Genomic DNA, 20,154 nt, shown 5'->3' with positions numbered 1-20,154 from the left:
CCATCATCCATCAAAATGATCATCACCACCCTCATTGTCACCATTGTCATCATGGCATAATGATCATCACCATCCCAATCACCACCATCATCCCCACGATCATCACCATCACGAGTCATCGTCGTAATCACTATCTCCATCATAAGTCATCATCATCATCATCATCATCATCGTCAGCATCACCACCACCACCAACATCATCATCACTCATAATGATCAGCACCATCATCACTATCACCATCACTGCCATAACCAACATCATCAAAACCAACATCATCAAAACCAGCATCAGTCAAAACCAACATCATCACCAACATCAGTCAAAACCAACATCATCAAACCCAACATCAGTCAAAACCAACATCATCAAAACCAACATCATCACCAACATCAGTCAAAACCAACATCAGTCAAAACCAACATCAGACAAAACCAACATCATCAAAACCAACATCAGACAAAACCAACATCATCAAAACCAACATCATCACCAACACCAGTCAAAACCAACACCATCAAAACTAACATCAGTCAAAACCAACATCAGTCAAAACCAACATCATCACCAACATCAGTCAAAACCAACATCAGTCAAAACCAACATCAGACAAAACCAACATCATCAAAACCAACATCAGACAAAACCAACATCATCAAAACCAACATCATCACCAACACCAGTCAAAACCAACACCAGTCAAAACCAACATCAGTCAAAACCAACATCAGTCAAAACCAACATCATCACCAACATCAGTCAAAACCAACATCAGTCAAAACCAACATCAGACAAAACCAACATCATCAAAACCAACATCAGACAAAACCAACATCATCAAAACCAACATCAGTGAAAACCAACATCATCAAAACCAACATCATCAAAACCAACATCATCACCATCAAAACCAACACCAGTCAAAACCAACATCATCAAAACCAACATCATCAAAACCAACACCATCAAAACCAACATCATCACCAACATCAGTCAAAATGATCATCACCATCGCCACCATAACCACCATCATCACCTATATGGGTTAAAATGATTATCACCATCATCACCTTCATCAGTCATCATCACAATCACTATCACCATCAAAGTTGTCTCATCATCACTATCACCACCAGAACCACCATCATCACCATCACCAGTCACCACCAGCATCACCAGTCACCACCATAATCATTACCACCACCCAAAGTCTTATCATCATCACTATCATCCCCATCACCACCACTATCATCAGTAACATACTCTCCAACACGTTTATGGTACTTTACATGGAACAAAACAATTCTTTATGTGTTATCTTTTTGGATCCTCAGACCATTCCAGTGAGGGAGGTCAGTCCTTAATTTTTGTCCACATTTTACAAATGAGCAAATGGAACCCTAATCGGGAAGCAGTTTGTCTGGGATCACTTAGCTCCAAGGTGAAAGAGAAGTGACTCCAATCCAGCACTTGGGCTGCATGCACAGTTCTGGAGGAACTGCCTCCCTCCATGCCAGCCTCCTTTGCCACCTGGAAGCAGGTGAAGCAAGCAAGTCCAGGACTCACCCCTAATTTAAAAACACCCAATTAAATCCCCCCCAACACCGAGTCCGCACATTTTCATTCTGGCAATGTAGGAGAGGGGATAGCTTTTAAATTCTAATCCATGGACACCTTTTATGACTGTTGAAGGGGGGAACAAAAGCTTAAGGTGAGTTTAGGAGGACTTTTCTTGGTTGGTTAAAGAAAAAAAACACAAAATTAAAAGAGTGGAAAAAGATAAATTACTAGTGACTGTTTTTACTGCATGAGCTTACAAGCTGGAGTGGAGAATTAAAAAGTTATATAGCTGGGGTTGCTCACCATGACTTATTACAGACAAATCCTCCATATTTATAGCTTTTTTTTTCTCTGTTTCCATCTCCAGATAGTAAGCAATCCCCTGATATAGGGTTGCCTCTCTCTGCCTGGGAACCCTTGGGGCTGTGTGTGCTTTGCAGAGCTGTCAGGGCTGAGAACATAGCCAGGATTTTTTGTTTACCATTCCTCTGCCTGGGGGGATAGTTCCCTTGATCACTCAACACCCACCAAGGGTGGGCGTGTGTGTGTCTGTGTGTCTATGTGTGTGTCTGTGTGTGTATAGAGTACTGTTCTGTGTCAGAGCCCAGGGAGAAGCAGAAGGAAGGCTCTCAAGAAGGAGAACAGGAAGGAACAGCCAAGGCTCTATGCCAGAAACTGTTCTCTCCATCTATTTGGTCCTCAACCGCAAATACCAACAACATTCCCACTTCACAGATGGAGAAACTGAGGCCCAGGGAGATTAAACCACTTCTCCAAGATCACACACAGTGAATTAATCTCTCAAGGTACCAGGCCTTGAAGAGTGTCAAAACAAGCAGGGGGAAAGGAAGGCAGAAAAGAGGAAGGAGATTAGGTATAGAGGGAGGAAGGGAGGGGAAAAGAAAATATGAATTGAGCATCTGCTTCATACCAGGCTTCATCTGGGTATCTTTTTTTTTTTTCCTCCTCACAACCACTCTGCAGAGATAGGTGGTATTTGTGTCTATTTTACAGATAAGAAAACTGAGGCACAGAACAATTAATCAAGTAGTCAAAGTTAGCCTGGAAGCTGCATTGCTGGGATTCGAACTGATGTCAGTCTGGCTCTATTTTTCCTGGTTGGACGGCCTTGAGGACGTTGCCTGGCCCGGTTGAGCCTTTGTCTCCTAATCTAGGACCCAGAAATGGTATTCTCCACTTCTGGGCTGACTCTCAAGCCCTGGAGAGGAAAGCCCTTGGGAAACCAGATGGCACTGCAGAACATTCTGGACCAGCACCCTACCTACAGCGGGGCAGACTAGGTCCCCTCTCAGCACCTGCGGCTGAGGAGATTGAGGCCAGGGAGCCCAAGACGGATACAAGAGAGACTGCAGCTGAGCCTCCTGTCTCTTGGCGCGGTTCTCCAACATTCGCTGCTAAGAAGGCAACTCGCAGGGGAGAAGATCAGACATGAGCAGGTACATACTATTCACAGAAAGATGTCAACATAGAAACAAGGGACCCTGGGTCCCAAGGTCTCTGACTTGTTGACTTCTTTCTTCCTCCATCCCTCCCTCCCTCCGTCTTTCTTTCTCTCTCTCTCTTTCTTTCTGGCTGAACCTGCAGTATATGAGGTTCCAAGGCTAGGGGTCGAATGGCAGCTGCAGCCCAGATCCAAGCCGTGTCTGCAACCTACACCACCGCTTGCACCCATACAGGATCCTTAACCCACTGAGCGAGGCCAGGGATGGGACCCGTGCTTTCAGGTACACGGCGTCAGGTTCTTAATCTACTGAGCCACAATAGGAACTCCTCGTTGACTTTTTCGATGACACAGGCTCCTAGAACATTCTTCCCATATTAAGGAAGACTGCAGAGATAAGTTAATCCAGAGACTCTCAACTCTTGCAAAAAACAAACAAAAAAATACATACATATACATATATGTATACATATATATATATATATATATATCTCCCACGTCTGGGCTCTGCCTCAAGCCAATGAAATCAGATTCTCTGGGGGACTAAGCTTGGGCTTCAGTAATTTTTTTTTACAGTAGAAAGTTCTCCCAGGCGATTCTATTGTGCAGCCAGAATTGAGAAGTACTGGTTTACGATCTCCTTTATTTTCCAAATGAGGACCAGAGGCTCAGCGAGGGACAGGCGAAGGGCCCAGGGCTGCTCAGCAGCAGTCACTGGTAGAGTGTAGATTCTAGTCTCGTGGTTTCCAGCTTGTGACCTTTCACTCTGATCCTGGGGACCAGACCATCCTGGTGTCCCCTGAGAGATGGACACCCCCAAACCACCACTCTCCCAGGACCCTACCCCTGTCTAGCATCTCATGTCCCTAGAGAGACGCCGGAGCATTGGGAAGGCCTGAACGGACTCACAACCTACAAGTATGCACCTGGGCTGGTCTACACCCTGCAAGATGAAGCGGGGAACTGAGGCAATTATCTAATGTATTAGCCGGCCCGTCCCTGCGGCACTCCTCTGAGCCAAAGTAATAAATACAAAATGGTAATTTCTCTCTAGAAGCCTGGCTCCGGCCTCCCACTCAATTCCCCTCCCACCCAGAAGTCATATACCACTGCCTGCTTGTCCTCTCCTGCATGGGGCGGCAGTAACTCGGAGTTATTTAAATATCCTGGGCAAAACTTGCTTTTCAAAACCTGAATCATCAGACAATAACCTCAGTTCTGCTCTGCAGCTGACTTGTCTGGCCCAAGGAGATTCTGCCAGCTTTCAGTGGCAAGTAATAAAAATGCCCTACAAACATTATTAATGAGCCCCCATGGCTAACACCTTCTTTGTGTTTGCTGTAGACTAGCATCAGCCCTGGGAAGGGAAGGTTTCAGGTGTCGCTGAGACTTGGCCTCTACCTAGCTTTGTGACCTTGAGCAAGTCATGCTACTTGCCTGAGATGTGCAACTTTTCTACCTCCGCTTTAGAGCTGTCATGCAAATCGCAAGGGAGAATGGATGTGACACCGCTTGCACAGACGCCAGTGACATCTTTCACGGTCATACAGCTGGGCATATGGGAAAGTCAAGGCTTGAACCCACAGCGCTTACTCTTAACCATTGCGTGTTAGAGGGTTTCCAGGCATCAGTGGCTGGATGCAGCCCAGGGCAGGAAGGATCTAATTCTTCCCAGGGTGGAGGCATGGGAAAAGGGAGAAGATGATACAGCTGAGTCTGGAAGGATGAGGAAGCACTTTCCAGGAGGATGAAGGGGTTATAGGACATTTCAGACCAAGGGGAACAGCACCAGCCAGGGAGAGCACGGCAGGTGCCAAGAAGCCGTTCAGCGTGGCAGAACGCATGATGGGCAAGCGTGAGAGTTTGGAGCATACCTGGGTGCTAGACTTATTTCACAATGGGAAACCACGGGATAACTTTAAGCGGGGCAGATTCTCAGAATAAAGATAACAAAGGGCGTGTCCAGTTTTTCAGCTCTGACCTAGAGAGGCCACTGAAAGGGATGCCTGGTTGTCTCGTTACAGGATACAGGGGCGAAGAGATCGAATCGATGCCTTAGAATGGATTCACTCTGTTATGCATAGAGCCCAGGAGAGTATCTTGTATATAGAAGGCGCTCATTAAGTGTGTGAAGGAGTAGATGGATCCGAGAGTCAGAGAAAGACTAAAAGAAGGTGCACAGGAGTAAATGACTGAAACGACAAGCGAGGGTGTTGAATGAGTGGATGAAAAGAAGAGTTCAAGGCCTGGTTTAGATGCAGCCTTGGCAAGTCTAACTGATGGCCTTGTAGCAACAAAAGCACCGGTTTCTGGCTGCATTACCTGGAAATGCCCTATTATTGGCATGGCTCCCTCAAATTGAAGGCTTCTCCCTCTTAGGACCAACATGCTGCGCAAAGACAAAGGCTGATTATTGTGATCGAGTGAGAGGCTGTCCTTCCTGGACGCAACACCTCTCAAGACGCATCCACGGACATCCACAAAGACAGGACGGGGGCAGAAACACCTGGCATAGTTCTCACGGTCGCAGGGACCTCGTTTGGGAGGTGTGTGACTCCGCTGCCACCTCTCCATTGACACGGTCTCCCCAAATGACTAGTCCTTTCCGTATCATAGCAAGACAAAGAAAAGAGTTATCCTTCATAGAGATTTACCAATGGCCGTGCTGTGTGCATTTCTAAGCAGCCGCTGCAGCAGCCTGAAGGTTCAGCCTGGAAGAAGCAGCTTTGCTTCTCAGGGCAGGGTTCAAGGACAAGGTGCTCCCTCCCGGAACTCTGTCCCAAAGGGATGACTGTTGTAACACAGAAAGAAGTGCCAGGGTTGATGTGGGACCAGAGGCCCTTCTTCCTCTCCTCCTCCACGCTGCCTCTTCCTCCGGCCTTGTGGTTCCCTGCTCTTCAAAAGGTAGGCTGTGTGCCAGGAGCATCAGTGTTACCTCGGGAGCTTGTCAGAGATGCAGAATCTCAGACCCACCTACTGAACCAGAACTTGCACTTTAGCAACGTCTGTAGATGACACTCATGAACCTGAAAGTTACTGAAGTTTATATTTTGTCTTTTGTCTTTTTAGGGCCACTCCTGAAGCATATGGAGATTCCCAGGCTAGGGGTCCAATTGGAACTGTAGCTGCCGGCCTACACCACAGCCACAGCAACGCGGGATCCCAGCCTCATCTGCGATCTATACCACAGCTCATGGCAATGCCAGATCCTTAACCCACTGAGCGAGGCCAGGGATCGAACCTCATCCTCATAGATATTAGTCGGGTTTGTTAACCACTGAGCCAGGACGGGAACTCCAAAGGTTATTGAAGTTTAAAAAAGCTCGGCCTCTACGTGACCCAGACACTTCCAAGCTAAGGATGCAACTCCCTGGCCAGGTTTCCCAAAACCCTCCAGGGAAGACCTGCCCCGGGGAGGGGACAGTGACACTGAGACTTGCAGAAGGCCACCGATTTGGTCTCCTTGTTTTGACTCATCCCTATGGGCAGGGGGGAAGTACCAGAGAAGGAGTCAGAACAGACCAGGCTCTGGCACGAGTGACCTTGGGCAAGTTGATTCTCTTCTCTGAGCTTTAGTCGTCCCATCTGTAAAATGGGTACTATACTGCTTGCTTTCATGTCACATGCTTATCACGAAGATGAGAAGCCAATGACTTGCAAGCTCTTTCTGAAACTCCGGGTGAAGGAGTTTTCCATGTGGACAACCAGCCATCCTGACCGAACACGTCAAAGAAGGAAAATCCATGTGGACGTCAAAGGAATAAGACCTTGCCCTCACCAAGCTTCAGCAGCAGCAGCACACGGTGCTCGGGTTAAGCAGGATATTGCCCTTCAGAGAAAGGGCCTGGCCACGGAGCTGCCCTCTGACATGATTTGCAATGAGATTCTTGGAGAGGGTTTTTTCCTCTCACTTGGGAATGGTTTTGTTTTGTTTTGTTTTGTTTTGAGGGCTGCACTTGCAGCATATGGACGTTCCCAGGCTAGGGGTCGAATTGGAGCTACAGCTGCCAGCCTACACCACAGCCACGGGATCCATGCCACGCCTTCGACCTACACCACAGCTCACGGCAACGCCAGATCCTCAACCCACTGAGCAAGGCCGGGGATCGAACCCACAGTCTCATGGATTCTCATCAGTTTGCTTCCTCTGCGCCACCACAGGAACCCCTGTTGGGAGTTATTTTTTAAAGGAGAGTTCATCCTAAGGCACCAAAGGCACCACTGCATTAGCATTCCGGAGGTCAGTATTTCCAGCGCTGCTAGAATCGTGTTGTTCTCTTCCATTGTGTGGGTGAGAGAGGCAGCTACATTCTGGAAGGAGCCAGATGTACCCGCAGTACAGGAGAACTGAGCTCCTGGAGCTGAATTCCCAGTGTTGGAGGAAGGAGGCAGATCCTCCTCCCCCAGCCTCTAGCTTACGGGTCCCTAGGTTGGGACGCTGTGCCTGGAGCCCTTCATCTTCCCGGTGTCTCCGCAAAGACTTCATCTCCTTAGAGAATCCATCCTTCAGCATTTACTAATACTGGAAACAGTCTTGCTCATATATCGGTTTAGCTGTATATGAGCTGTGCCACCCTCCCCGGCACAGAATGTTTTGCTGAAATCCTCAGTCCCCTGGGGTTCCGTCATCAAAATCGATAGCTGGTCCCCCCCTACTCCTTACATTCGGATTCGGCAGTTCTGGGCTGGGGTCAGGGATTTGGAAATCGGCCCTCCTAATGATTCGGACCTTCACGGAGCTCATTCATGAAGCGCCAGAATGTGAGTTCCATGACGGAAGGCACACACCCATGTCCCTCTGTGCCCCACATCTGGCACAATGCCCCATAGAAGTGGGCTCTGGCCACCTCTTCGGGGAATGAAGGAAAGAAGTCCCATGGAATTTGGTGGTACCAATCCTTGGGCCCGTTTCAGCCATCCCATATTCAGATGGAGCACCTGCTACCCACAAGGAAAGGCGCCAGGTACTGGGACAGCGGAAAGATGGAGACAGATGTGGCCCCACCCTCAGGGAGGTGACAGGCTGATGCAGGGGAACTGAGTTTATGGAGGATTACAATAAAAGGCTGAGAAAGGGAAGGCCCTAAGAGGGGCATAGATAAAGTGAGTCTCGGGGGGTCTCGGCGGGACTCTGCCTTCCAGATGGTTTATTCGGAGAAGTGGCTGAAGATAACTTCAGAAGAGATGGGTTCTTTTTCTGACAGTACTTTGGTTGTGTTTTGTGTCTTTGTTTGTTATAAATGATACATACCTGTGGTTCAAAAATATTCAAACCATAGAGAAAGGTGAAGAAAGAGAAGCCAGGCTCGTTTCCAATCACTCACGCTGCCCCGTCCTCCCCTGCCCCTCTTCAGAGGCAGCCTCTCACCAGACCTCATGCACCCTGCCAGGCATATTCTGTGCCAATCTACGGCCACAGCCAGCTAGGACAGAGAGGGCTGGTGAGGCAGAGATGGCAGATCAGGGGCACCGGGGGGAGGCAATGGTCTGAGCAAAGGCAGGCAAGTTGAAACAGGCTTTGAAAAAGCTCATCAGCTCTTGAGTGACTTGGCTTTGGGACCCAGGGCCACGAACCACTGACTCCAGGAGGGTGGGAAGGGGGAGGTCAGACAAGGTGGTAGGTAGTTTCCCACGTCGTTGGCTGGTTAAGCTTCTTGGAGCAGGTGGTGGGGAAGGGGAGGGGCGGGGTGGGAGGGAGGCAGCCAGGGGTCCATATAAATTGAATATTGAAAATGCTATCCTCTAAGAGCATCATATGCAGGTCCTCATCACCGCCTTCCCCATCAACCTTATGAGCCTCGGCATTCTCATCTGTAAAATGGGCATCACAGGACTGTAGTGAGAGGATTGCCACGAGGTTCGAAGAAACAAATGTGGGGCGCAGAGCCTGGTGCAGAGTAGCCCTTCCTTTATCTGGATCCCACCCCCGCTCCTCCCACCTCCTGGCATCAACCACTGTACCCACGGGCCAGCAATGCCTTTGCAGAGACCTCAGCTGACCCCCAGCTCAGTCATGTGCTCATACATGTCACTTTGGGTGAGTTTCATGTGTTCTCTGAGCCTCCACCTCCTGGTCACTGCCTTGGTGATGTCACCGGGAGGAGGGCTGTGGTGACCTCCCAGACCCTCGGCATCACCCCAGCAGCACACTAAGGAAGCGCCCACGGGTCCCTTTTTTCCTTAGCATCACAGCCCACCTACCCCAGCTCCTCGGCCGCGGCCAGAGGGAGCAAAGACCTGGCAACAGATGGGCTCCTGGCCACCCACTCCAGGCTGGAATTGTAAAAACAAAACTTACTTGGATGTGAAAAATGCAGTCAGGCTTCCTTGGCTGGTTAAAATATTTGACGCTCATGGAATATTCAACAACAACAAAAAAAGGTTCTCGCTCCGTGTACTGTCAAAAATGTAATGTAATTATAGCGATGTTCAATATCACCAGCTGTTCTGAGATATTTGAATCTTAAATCCAGCTTGCCTCTACACATCCTGGGTTGCAGCTGGAGACCCATACCAAGTACCATATACCCAGGCGGGGCTGGGGAAGTTCAAGCAAGAACACTGGGCTAGAGTCTCCAAGCTTTTTTGTTAGGTTGGGCTTTAGCCCCATGTTGAGAGAAAGACCCCCCCCCCAGCCCCGGCCTGTTGGCAGCATCGCCAAAGAGAGCCGAGCTCCTCAACAGGGCTGTGCAAACTGGCAGGTCATAAGCATCTATTCAAATAAGTCTTTCAAAGCCATGTGCAGGGAGCATAAAGAGATAGTGTAAAATAAACGGTAATAAAGTGAATAAACACACGTCTCACTCCAGAGCCTTTGAGGTGCTTCTATAAATCAAACTCTTGCCATAATTTGCTCTGTGAGACTGTGCAGAGAAGCAGAATCAAACCTCATCTGCTTTCTCGAGCAGTAGGCTTAGATTTATGGACGCGGGTTCACAGTGGATGCCCGTGCCATTTCCAAGTGGGAAAATAATTTTCGTTGGGAGGGGTTCCAAGAGAAGATTAAACCCTTCTCTTTCAGAGATCAGAGTATCAACAACTTTCAGATCCGATATGCCATTGGAATCAGAAGGGGACAGCCTGCGGACGCATTTTGGAAAAAGTACGTTCACAGGGGAAGAAAGATACTGCTGCGATATAACAGCTTAAGCACAGATAGCCTCCGAGTCTATTTCAAGCTTTCCCGGGACTTTCAATGTGACCTTGAGCCACTCCACCTCCCCCGTTGATTTCAAATTTGGATCAGAAGACTAAAGAAACCCTAAAAGCCTCTGACCTACCCATGAAGGTCTGAAATGAAAACTACATGATTGTTTCTGGCTAGAACCGTGACAATACACAGAAGGACAGAGTATTCTTCCAAGGGCCTGCAAGTCTTTCTGGAAAGAAGGGCAATGTGTTATCATCATCATGATGGAGATGACAGTGATAACGCAGCTTTACCTGGTACCTACACTTCCGCGCTTTTCCATGCAAGAGAATAGGATGCTTTCTGTATTTATACACAATTTCTATCCACTGGGACAAGCCCACAGCTGACTATCCGCACATCATCTTGGATGGAATTATTACGTTATCTTTAAGTTTCACAACCACTCTGTTTAAAAGAAATTAAAAAAAAAAGTACGATGTCTATTTTACAATTAAGGAAACAGAATCTCAGAGTAGGCAAGCAGCTTCCCAACAGCCACCCTGTTAATACCAGGCAGTCCTGGGATTTGAACTTGAGACTGTTTGACTCCTGAAGCCACATTCTTCTCACTCCTTTTAGTTTTCCTATGTTCCAGTTTCTGGGGTCCAAAGACCCCACCTGGCATGAATGTTAAACATGCATAAAATTCTTCCAACATTGACTATTTTTTGAACCAACCGCATGTTTGTTATGGATTCTTGTATATTCTTGGTTTGGGGACAGACCCTAATCCAAACCTACTGAGTCTGGTTCCCTCTGTAGGGTCAGGTGTATAATACAGAGTATTTTGTACAATCAATGAGGCTGGTATTAGTGTTCCGTTGCTGCTGTAACAAATTACCACAACTGCAGTAGCTTCAAACAACACACATTTATTAGCTTATCACTCTAGAGGTCAGATGGTTAAAATCTAGGTGTGGGCAAGGCTGTATTCTTCTGGGAGCTCTGGGGGGAGAATCTCTTTTCTTGCCTTTTCCAGCTTCTTGCCTGGTGGCTCCTTCCTCCATCTCAAAGCCATCAATGCAGTGTCTTCAAATCTCTCTCGGACTCTCCGGCCTCTGCTTCCAGGGTGACATCTCTGACTCGGACCCTCCTGCTTCCCTCTTGCAAGGACCCTTGTGATTGCATTAGGCCCACTAGATGATCCAGGACAATCTCCCATCTCAAAACGCTGAACTTAATCGCATCTGCCAGGTCCCTTCGGCCATGCAACCAAAGGTACTCCCAGGTTCTGAGGATGAGGGCGTTAGACACTTTTGAGGGACCGTCATTCAGCCCACCACACGGCCTTTGCAATTTGGTTTGATTGACATGCTGGCTAGCTAGGTCCATGGCCCCTCTGTGGACCCTGCTCTGGTGTGGCAAGAAGGCTGCCCCCAGAAGAAGGATGCTTTTCCTATGCACATCCTGCTGGGTTCCCTGGGAACCCGGTACATCCTTGCTCCACTCCAGGATGCTCGCTCCACGTGCATTCTTACAGACTCAGTGAGCCAAACATGACCAAGAGAGTCACTGATCCAAGGAGCCCATAGCCTTGCCCCTCAAAGTGTGGTCCATGGACCAGCAGCATCTGCATCACCTGGGAGCTTATTAGAAATGCACATCTCAGACCCCATTTCAGACCTACTGAATCAGGATCTCAGTGATGGGCCCTGGGTGTGCTTAAATTTAGGAAGCATGAGCCCAGAGGCTTCTCCATTCATCCACAGCCAAGTGGAATATGCTAGAACAGACCTGCCTGGGGAGGAGGGCGGTCTCTGGACAGAGATAAAGAAGGAATTCCCTCCTCCCATCTCAGCAGCCAGTCTTAGCACTGGTTCTTTTCTGCAAGGCATTCAGAAGCCCATTGCTTTTATCCTATGAAAATCTTCCAGAGCAGGTGCACCTACCTCAAGTCCACCCTGACCAGGAACGGAGGAGCTGGGGGAAGAAGAGGTATATGGGAGCCGTCATAAACCTGCATTCAAAGTCTGGCTCTTTTCCACTCCTGTGCCACGTGGCCCCAGGCAAGTCACGCCCCTCTCTGAAGTTCAATGCAATCGAGTCTAAGAACCACCCTCCGTTGTTGCAAGGCTGCGATGCGATGGTTCCAGGTAGGCTCACCAAGATTCTAGTCACTAGAAATGCAGGTTTGTTTGGCCAAAGCTGCACTGGGATTTCTTGCTTGGAACAACTGCAGTGTAAGGCAAAGAGCATTGACCTTGGAGCCCAAAGATCAGGGTTTCTGTCTATGACCTTGGCCAGGTTTCCGAACCACTTCTCTTTCTTTATCTGTACCAGGAAGAGAAGATGACTTTCCTGTCTGGTCCTCTGTCAGCCTGGGTTAAAATAATGAACGTAAAAGGACCTGGCAGAGCGTAGGAGCTCGACAAATGTGTATGGAATCCGAGGAAACAATTTACTAAGCAAATTAATAGTATAAACAATGGTGTCAGGGGAGATATTTGACATGCTCAGGAGAACAAACTTGCCCAGTACGTCCGCGGCCTCTATTTGTTTTACCAACAATTCATGTTCCAATTATGCGTGAGTCATCTATTTGTTCGTTAGCGCAGGTCTGAGCTGGATCTCAATTTGGCAACATTTCCTTAGCCAGGACTTCAAAGTTATCCATGTCCTTGAAAGAATGAAAATGGGAAGTTAGTTCAGGTGATGGCTGAATCCACATATTCGCAAGACTCCTGAGTCAATTCCCCATCACAGGTCTGTTTCCATTGGGTGCAAGGCCATCGTGGATCCTGTACTCCTGGGAATGGCCTTTCCTTCTCACGGTGGCAGGTCTGGAAGCCCAGGGTGACTTCCAGGGGCTGCATCGACTTGCAGTGAAAGAAGCCTTCAGGGAAGGCGTGGAAGATTGCGTGGGGTACCCTCTGTGGGCAGGCTTGTTCCCACAGGCATCTCTGAGAGTCAGAAGAAGCATCTTAGGAAAGAACATCAGCTTTGGAGCCGGACCCGTCCTTGGCTGCATCTTGACTCTGCTGCCCCCCACACACACACTGTGACTGGGTATCTCCCTGCACCTCGGTTTCCTCATCTGTAAAATGGGTTCCATAGCACACATTTGACTGGTGAAATGGATGCGACGGTTCATAGAACAAGTGCTCTCTCCAAATCTCCTGGGCTGGAGTCTGTCCTCGCTCTCTGGTCACCCTGATGAGGAGCAATGACCTTTGCAGGCTTATTTACCAGAAACAGAGTGGCTCTGCGTCATCCCTGTGGCCCCGTGCCTGGCACACAGTAGCTGCTTGCTGATGTACATTGGTTGATTGAATCTCAGAGCAGCGGATCCCAGCAAATCACTTAGGAGAACCAAAGCAAATGAGGTGCAGACCAAATGGCCTGGTTATTCCTCCAGCCCTTCGCAACCAAGCAGACATCTGATCGATGCCTTCCTGCCGGGCCACAGTGGCCCCCAAATAGCCTCTCTCAGATCCAGCCCGATGTTGGTTAATTTGGATATCTACAGACCCGAGCTGAGTTTACATCTGATTCCCTAAACTGATTTCCCCAAAGTCACATAACTGGGGGAGGGCTTTTCACGTTCCTTGTATAAATGTCTATTTAATCACCATCCTGTCTCTAGCACTCCACTGGCTTGTACATTTTCCCCTTTAATCGCTGTTTCAGCTCGTCACAGGACAGACAGGGTTGGCTAAGGAGCTCAGGCCATCTGCAGTAGTTAAGCCCTGTTTTCCCCTGACTGCTCACTCGGACGGAGAACTTTTCAGCTAAGTCCCACTGGTCACTTGGCTCACGCCCTCATTTCCTAAAGGATATCCCGAGGCCAAAGTCACAGAGCTGGTCAGGGCAGAATTGAGGCCGGCTCGGTCTTCCTGGCTCAGCACCCTGCCCCATCGACGCTGCTCCTTCCTCTTTCCAGCTGCGCAGCTGTGCCTTTGGAGTCGTGAGGAGGTAGGTTCAAATCCCAGCTCTGCTACCTGCTTGCTGTGACTTGCAGCTGACGACAGAACTGCCCTGAGCCGAAGGTTCCCCCCTCTGCAAAGTGCAGAAGCTTTTAGGGCGACTGCAAGAATGGAGAATGCGTGAAATGTGCCGGGCGTGGGTCTGGCCCATCACAGCCGCCCAATGCTATTTGCCTTCGTCCTGCACTGCAAGTCATATGAACGGAAATAGCTCACATTTATGGAGTCTTAAACTTGATGCCAGAAACTTCTAAGCATTTACGTGGATTAGCTCGTTTATTACTCCTTCTCTAAAGGCAAAGGTATCTTTCTTCCCTCCCTAAAGCCATCCATTCTCACAACGACTGGACTGCCTGGCCTGGCACCACGTCAATGGGATTTGCTGATTTGAAACAGTATGTGGCTGCCGTGATGTCTTGTTTCCTGTCGCCCGCTTGCAGCCGCACAGTCGGCTTCCTGCGACAGAGTGTGATGAAACCAAATGCTGTTTCCTCCGCTTTTAGTACATACGACTGGTCCAGAATCTGGGCTCAGGGTTGACCCCTGTGGATGGGCGTAGAGAATGAGAGGAGGGGGCAGGGGAGGGTGGAATGCTCCCCAGGGGGTTAGGAATAGGGGGGCGGGTGGCCCTTTGGGCCTTGGGATGAGGTTTCCTTTGTAGTGTGAAAGAAGTCAGAGCTTTTGCTACAAAGTTTAAAAACTTAGTTTGGCCTCCAGTTGTCCATCCCCACTTTGAGTCCTTATCTCTTAACTCCAGCCCAACCCAGCACATCCAGCTCCACCCCCACCCCTCAGGAGAGGCTTGAACCTCTCTCTCGGGTCTGCGAAGGATGGGTTTAACCTCTTGCTTATGTGTCTCTGTCCTGCTCCTTTGCACATGCGCTGCCTCCCCCAAGAAGGCTCCTTTCTCTCTGTCTCTACCTCGGAACGCCTATGGATCCTCCAGACTCAGCTCGGATGTCACCTCCTCCGAGAAGACGTCAGAGGTTCCCCGTCTGACCTGGGTCCTCCTCTGAGCCCACCCCGCGCCTTTACACCCCTGGCATCTGTTCATGTGTCTCCTTCTTCATCGATGCTGCAAGTATATGTGCCACACCTTGTTTGATTTTATGTCCTTGGCAGCTAGCATGGAGCTTGACATATTGGTTTTTGTTTTTGTTTTGTTTTTTTTTTTTGCTTTTTTTTTGCCTTTTTCTAGGGCAGTTCCCACAGCATAAGGAGGTTCCCAGGCTAAGGGTCTAATTGGAGCTGTAGCCACTGGCCTACGCCACAGACACAGCAATGCAAGATCCGAGCCGTGTCTGCGACCTACACCATAGCTCACGGCAATGCCAGATCCTTAACCCACTGAGCAAGGCCAGGGATCGAACCTGCAACCTCATGGTCCCTAGTCGGATTCGTTAACAACTGCGCCATGACGGGAACTCCAGAGCTTGACATATTGTTGACAGTCAGTACATATGGGTTGGCTGAATGAATGAACCAGGAAATGAGCGGGTTCCCACTCAGGCGAGTGGTCAGGATAGGAGATGGTGATGATATTGGCAATAATTAATAACGGCTACCACAAGATACAAGGACTGTGCCGATTTCTTTCCCCAAATTATAACAGTAAATCTTTTTTTTTTTGGCCGCCCCCATGACATGCGGAAGGGATCAAACCTGCACCACCGCAGTGACCTGAGCCACAGCAATGACGACGTGAGATCCTTAACCCACCGGGCCACCTCCCAGGTCCCTAGGCCAATAGTTCTTGAATATTGGGCACCTATGCTGAGCAGGCAGGGCCAGTCCACTGCATACACCGTATCTTCCTTCCAGCTCTCTGAGCCTCAGAGAGTGAGGAACCTGCTCGGGAACCACAGCGAGAAAGAGGCAGAGCCAAAGCCCTATGCTGAGGGTCTGCCGTGATACTTCCCCCTGACCCGTGCCTCCTCCCAGAAAGTGTGCCTGCTCCTTCTTTTGGCCTTAGATCCTGACTGGCCTCCCAGTTCTGCGTCCTGCCCAACTACTGGGAAGCCTGCTCACCCTCTCCCTGCCGCCCCAGGAAAGCCCAGAGCGGCCAGTGTGCAGAGCCCCAGGTCCACAGCGGAGGCCACGGAAACCACATGGGCTTTCAGAAGCCGAGCTGCTTTGTCAGACCTCTGGGTGATTAACCCTTGCACAGCTGCAACAAATACACAGAAGAACGGCCAACAAGTACATCCTAAAAGGCCTGCAGAATAAGACCGGACAGCCGCCCCTCCAGGGCACTCTGCTCCCCCCTGCTGAGTTTACTTCCAGACCACGAGACCAATGGGAATGGAGCAAGACTTTGGGGACAGCTGGGACATCTCTCCACGGGGCTCCCTGGAAGCCCATTCCTCCCCAGTGGCCCTTAGGGCTGGGGAGCACTTGGTAGCTCGCTCCTTACTCTTACCCATTGTCCCCCAAAGGAATAACATCTCCAGATTGTCCTCATTAGAAATGCATTCCACTGGCGTTCCATGGAGAAATGAAGCCAGGCATCTTGGAGGACAAGAAGAAGTTTTGGGGGGCACCTGGGGAAGGTCCTCACTCCCCAGACCTTGCCTGAGCACTTACTGTGCACTCAGGTGAGTGGTCAGGATAAGAGATGATGACGATATTGGTACAAAATAAGAATAGTACCACCAGGCGGGGAAATCAGATCTGATTCCCGCTCAGGTCCAGAGGCGGAGACAGACATGGACTGGCAGGTGCGGCGCCATGCACACGCGTGATAACTAACACCTAAACAGGACGGAGAGGGACAAGAGGAAGACAGCAGTTGTTTGGTGACAAGGGCAGGTGGGAGGATGGTCAAGAGAGGCTCCCAAGCAGACGAAGCCCCAGGACTGCATATTGAAGAATGAGGTGGTCTCACCAGGCAGACAAAGACACGGGGCACGGCGGCCGCGGTGGAGGATGCCTTTAGGGTAGTGGAGCCAGGCAGGGAGGGGCCAGAGAAGCGGGGCACCAGGTGTTATCACCTGTTTGGAGTGGGATCCCAGAGAGGGTGTGGCCAGAGATAAAGGTGAGCCCAAGTGCAGGGCCTGAGGAACCTGGACCTCCTCCCAAGGACAGGTGAATCATGGAAGCGTTTTAAGAAATGGGATGATACGCTTTGAGTGGGACTTTATTGATTCATTTATTCTTTTGGCCACACCTGCAGCTTGTGGAAGTTCTCAGGCCAGGAATCGAACCCAAGTGCAGTGACCCCCCCAGCCACAGCACTGACAATGCCAGATCCTTAACCTCCTGAGCCATCAGGGAACTCTGAATGGAACTTGAAAAAGTCTGCTCTGACTCTAGCGCGGGCAGATGCAGAGGGCAGGGAGCACTGAGCTGGAGGCCAAAGACCAGTTCGGAGGCTGATGCTATTCACAGGCAACATTTTTATGGGGACCCAGCACAGTTTGAAGAGCTCCCCCACAACTATATATATATTTTTTCACACCCCTATATATATTCACACCCCTATTTTTACACATACCCAGCTAATGGAGTATACATGAATATTGTTACCGCCACTAGATGGAGTAGGGAGCTAAAGAACAGAGATATTAAGTCACTTGTCCAAGGGCACACAGCATGCGGTAGTCTCAGGATTTGAACCATCAGTGCAGCTTGAGCGTTCATGCTCTGAACCACTATACACGGGTGTCACTCCATCAAACATGACCAGGGCTTGGGACTGGATTGTGTGGTTAAAAGAAAGTATTCCTGATGGGCTCACTCCATATTACCAGCTCCCCTGAAATAGTTTCTAGCTTCCATGGATAGAGGGGTGCAGCCTTTAATTCTGAGGCCCTTGGTGGGGAGAGGACCATAGCATGAAATGTTAAGGAGCTGGCAACTCCCAGGACAGTACCGTGATATGAAGCCACTAGGGGTCACTTGAGTCCCCAGGAACACACACCTTTGGAGAATGGAGGTAATACTTTTGCTTGGGTAGGTGTGAGCCTGCAAACTCTTCTGACACAGGAAGTCAGGGTACCAGGTGGTCAGAGAAGGCCGTGCTCCAGGGAGAGGCTGAGGTCAGGTGGCTCCTGCTGGCGCCGTGTGCTCTGGAGGCCCCGTAGCATGTGGCCAAAGCCATGACCCCCTGGGGTGGCCCCACTTTCCACTCCCCCAGCCACACTCCTAGGAGGGATAGGACTGGGAGGTGGCAGAAGGCAGGAGGCCTACCTGGGGGTCCTCTGATAGAAGAGAGGCCCAAGGTCAAAGATGAAGGCTCCCTGTGGCTTCCGTGTGATGCATTCGGTGGTATACAAAGTGTGCGTGAACTCAGAGCTTGCTGACTCTGGGTTTTGGACAGCATCTTAGAGCCTCATTCCCCTCCTATTAAAATGGGAATAAAGCCCAGCTAAAGCAGGTTATGGTGAAAATCAAACGTGAATACTGGCTCTTAGCCTGTAATTCACACTTCGTGGTTTTTTTGTTGTTGTTTTGTCCTTTTTAGGGCCGCACCTGTGGCATATGGAAGTTCCCGGGCTAGGGGTCAAACTGGAGCTGCAGCTGCCGGCCTATGCCAGAGCCACACAGGATCCCAGCCGCATCTGCGACGTACCCACAGCTTGCTGCAAGGCCAGATCCTTAACCCTCTGAGTGAGGCCAGGGGTCGAACCTGCATCCTCACAGACACTGTGTCCGGTTCTTAACCCGCTGAGCCACTACAGGAACTCCTGCAAGCCACTCTTTGTAACGCCATCGTCAGATGTGCAAAATTTCCCCAGTCTTGCACACCTTGGAGCGGGAGCTGCTGATACTTGAATGTAACAACTGAACTTCAGTCTTAACTCTAGGGGCAGCTACTTAATGGTCACCCAAAGAACCATAAACTAGAAGGGTTCACGACCTTCATTTCTTCCTCTTGGTGACTGGAACTCAGAATTGTGTTTGAAGTCTGGGAGAAATCACTTAGAAGCATATGTTAACAGCACCTCCTGCTTGCTAAGACGGGGGAACCACAAGGTAGGTATTCTTTAAAAGCAAGCTGAAAAGCCCAGGAAACAGCGGATGCTTGTGAGCGGATAATTCACAGCTACTGTACGTACAGGCTCAAAGCAAAGCAAGGAGAGCAAGACTGAAGCCAGGGTCACCGCCCTAGACCAGGCAAAATCCAATTAGCTAATCAGAGGCCCGGCCTGATGGGTATCTGTGCCTACACCTGTTGGAACCAGGGCATCAATTTCCCATCCCAGAAAAAGCATTGCCAGAGATGAGATTGTTAGGAGTGAAGAGAACGCTGGTCAAATCACCATCACAGCATTACAGATAAACACACACCCCCCAACATTTTCTGCATTCGTGGAAAAGCCTAACCCTCCAAGGGGCATTTACACACAAATGGCTGGACAGGCTCGCGCCACACTGAGGTTTGGCACCAGAATTTCTCCTAGGCAGACCGCACAAGGCAGATACCTTCTGTCTGACAGGCGCGTTATCCAGACCCCAGCGTGGGGGAACCAGTACAACAAATGGGTTACAAACCCTGAGCACAGCTTCTCCTGGCCCGGCTGTTCACACCAATTTCTCTGTCACGCCGCTCTCGCCACTGCAGGGGCACAGGTTGCCCTAGACCAGAAGACCCACCCTCACACCTTGTGGAGTCCAGGACACCCACCGAGGTTCAGTTCCCCTGGAAGCTTGAGACACAGGTGCTTTTAAAAAGTAGCAGAAGGGGCTGCTGCCCCCCTCCCCCCACCAAACCAGCCACAGCTTCAGTGTTGCTTGGTATTCAGGGAGTTTCTTCCAAAGTCCCCCAGATTGGAAGCACTTTGCAACTCTGGGGACATAAGCAAGCTTAGGACTGCTACCTGATTCTCCTGATGGCTCGTTTTAAAAGAGCAGCCTACTGTTTTCCCAAAGACAACAAGCCCACGCTTCGGACGTGCTTCTCTCTCTCCCATCCCTTCACCCCCGATGCCCAGAGGGGACCATAACCAGCAAAGCTGAGGGGCTTGGGGGCTGCCAGTGGAAGGCGAGAGGCAGCGACAGGGGAGCCAGGCGACTCTCC

The 20,154-nt window shown here is 49.9% G+C and overlaps 1 protein-coding gene across 1 annotated transcript in view; it reads right to left on the bottom strand.

The window, feature by feature from the left end:
• The window catches only part of ASIC2 (acid sensing ion channel subunit 2), a 276,331-nt gene that overhangs the window by 255,163 nt on the left and 1,014 nt on the right, over positions 1-20,154 (bottom strand). The window lies entirely within an intron of this gene.

Source organism: Sus scrofa, chromosome 12 (genome assembly GCF_054392235.1).
Source record: "Sus scrofa isolate SSC_HxYL_T2T_F1_AM1 chromosome 12, Sscrofa_HxYL_maternal_Yorkshire_Landrace_v2.0, whole genome shotgun sequence".
Lineage (NCBI taxonomy): Eukaryota > Metazoa > Chordata > Mammalia > Artiodactyla > Suidae > Sus > Sus scrofa.
The sequence above is the reverse complement of the archived record's forward strand: the minus strand, read 5'-3'. Positions and strand labels throughout refer to the sequence as shown.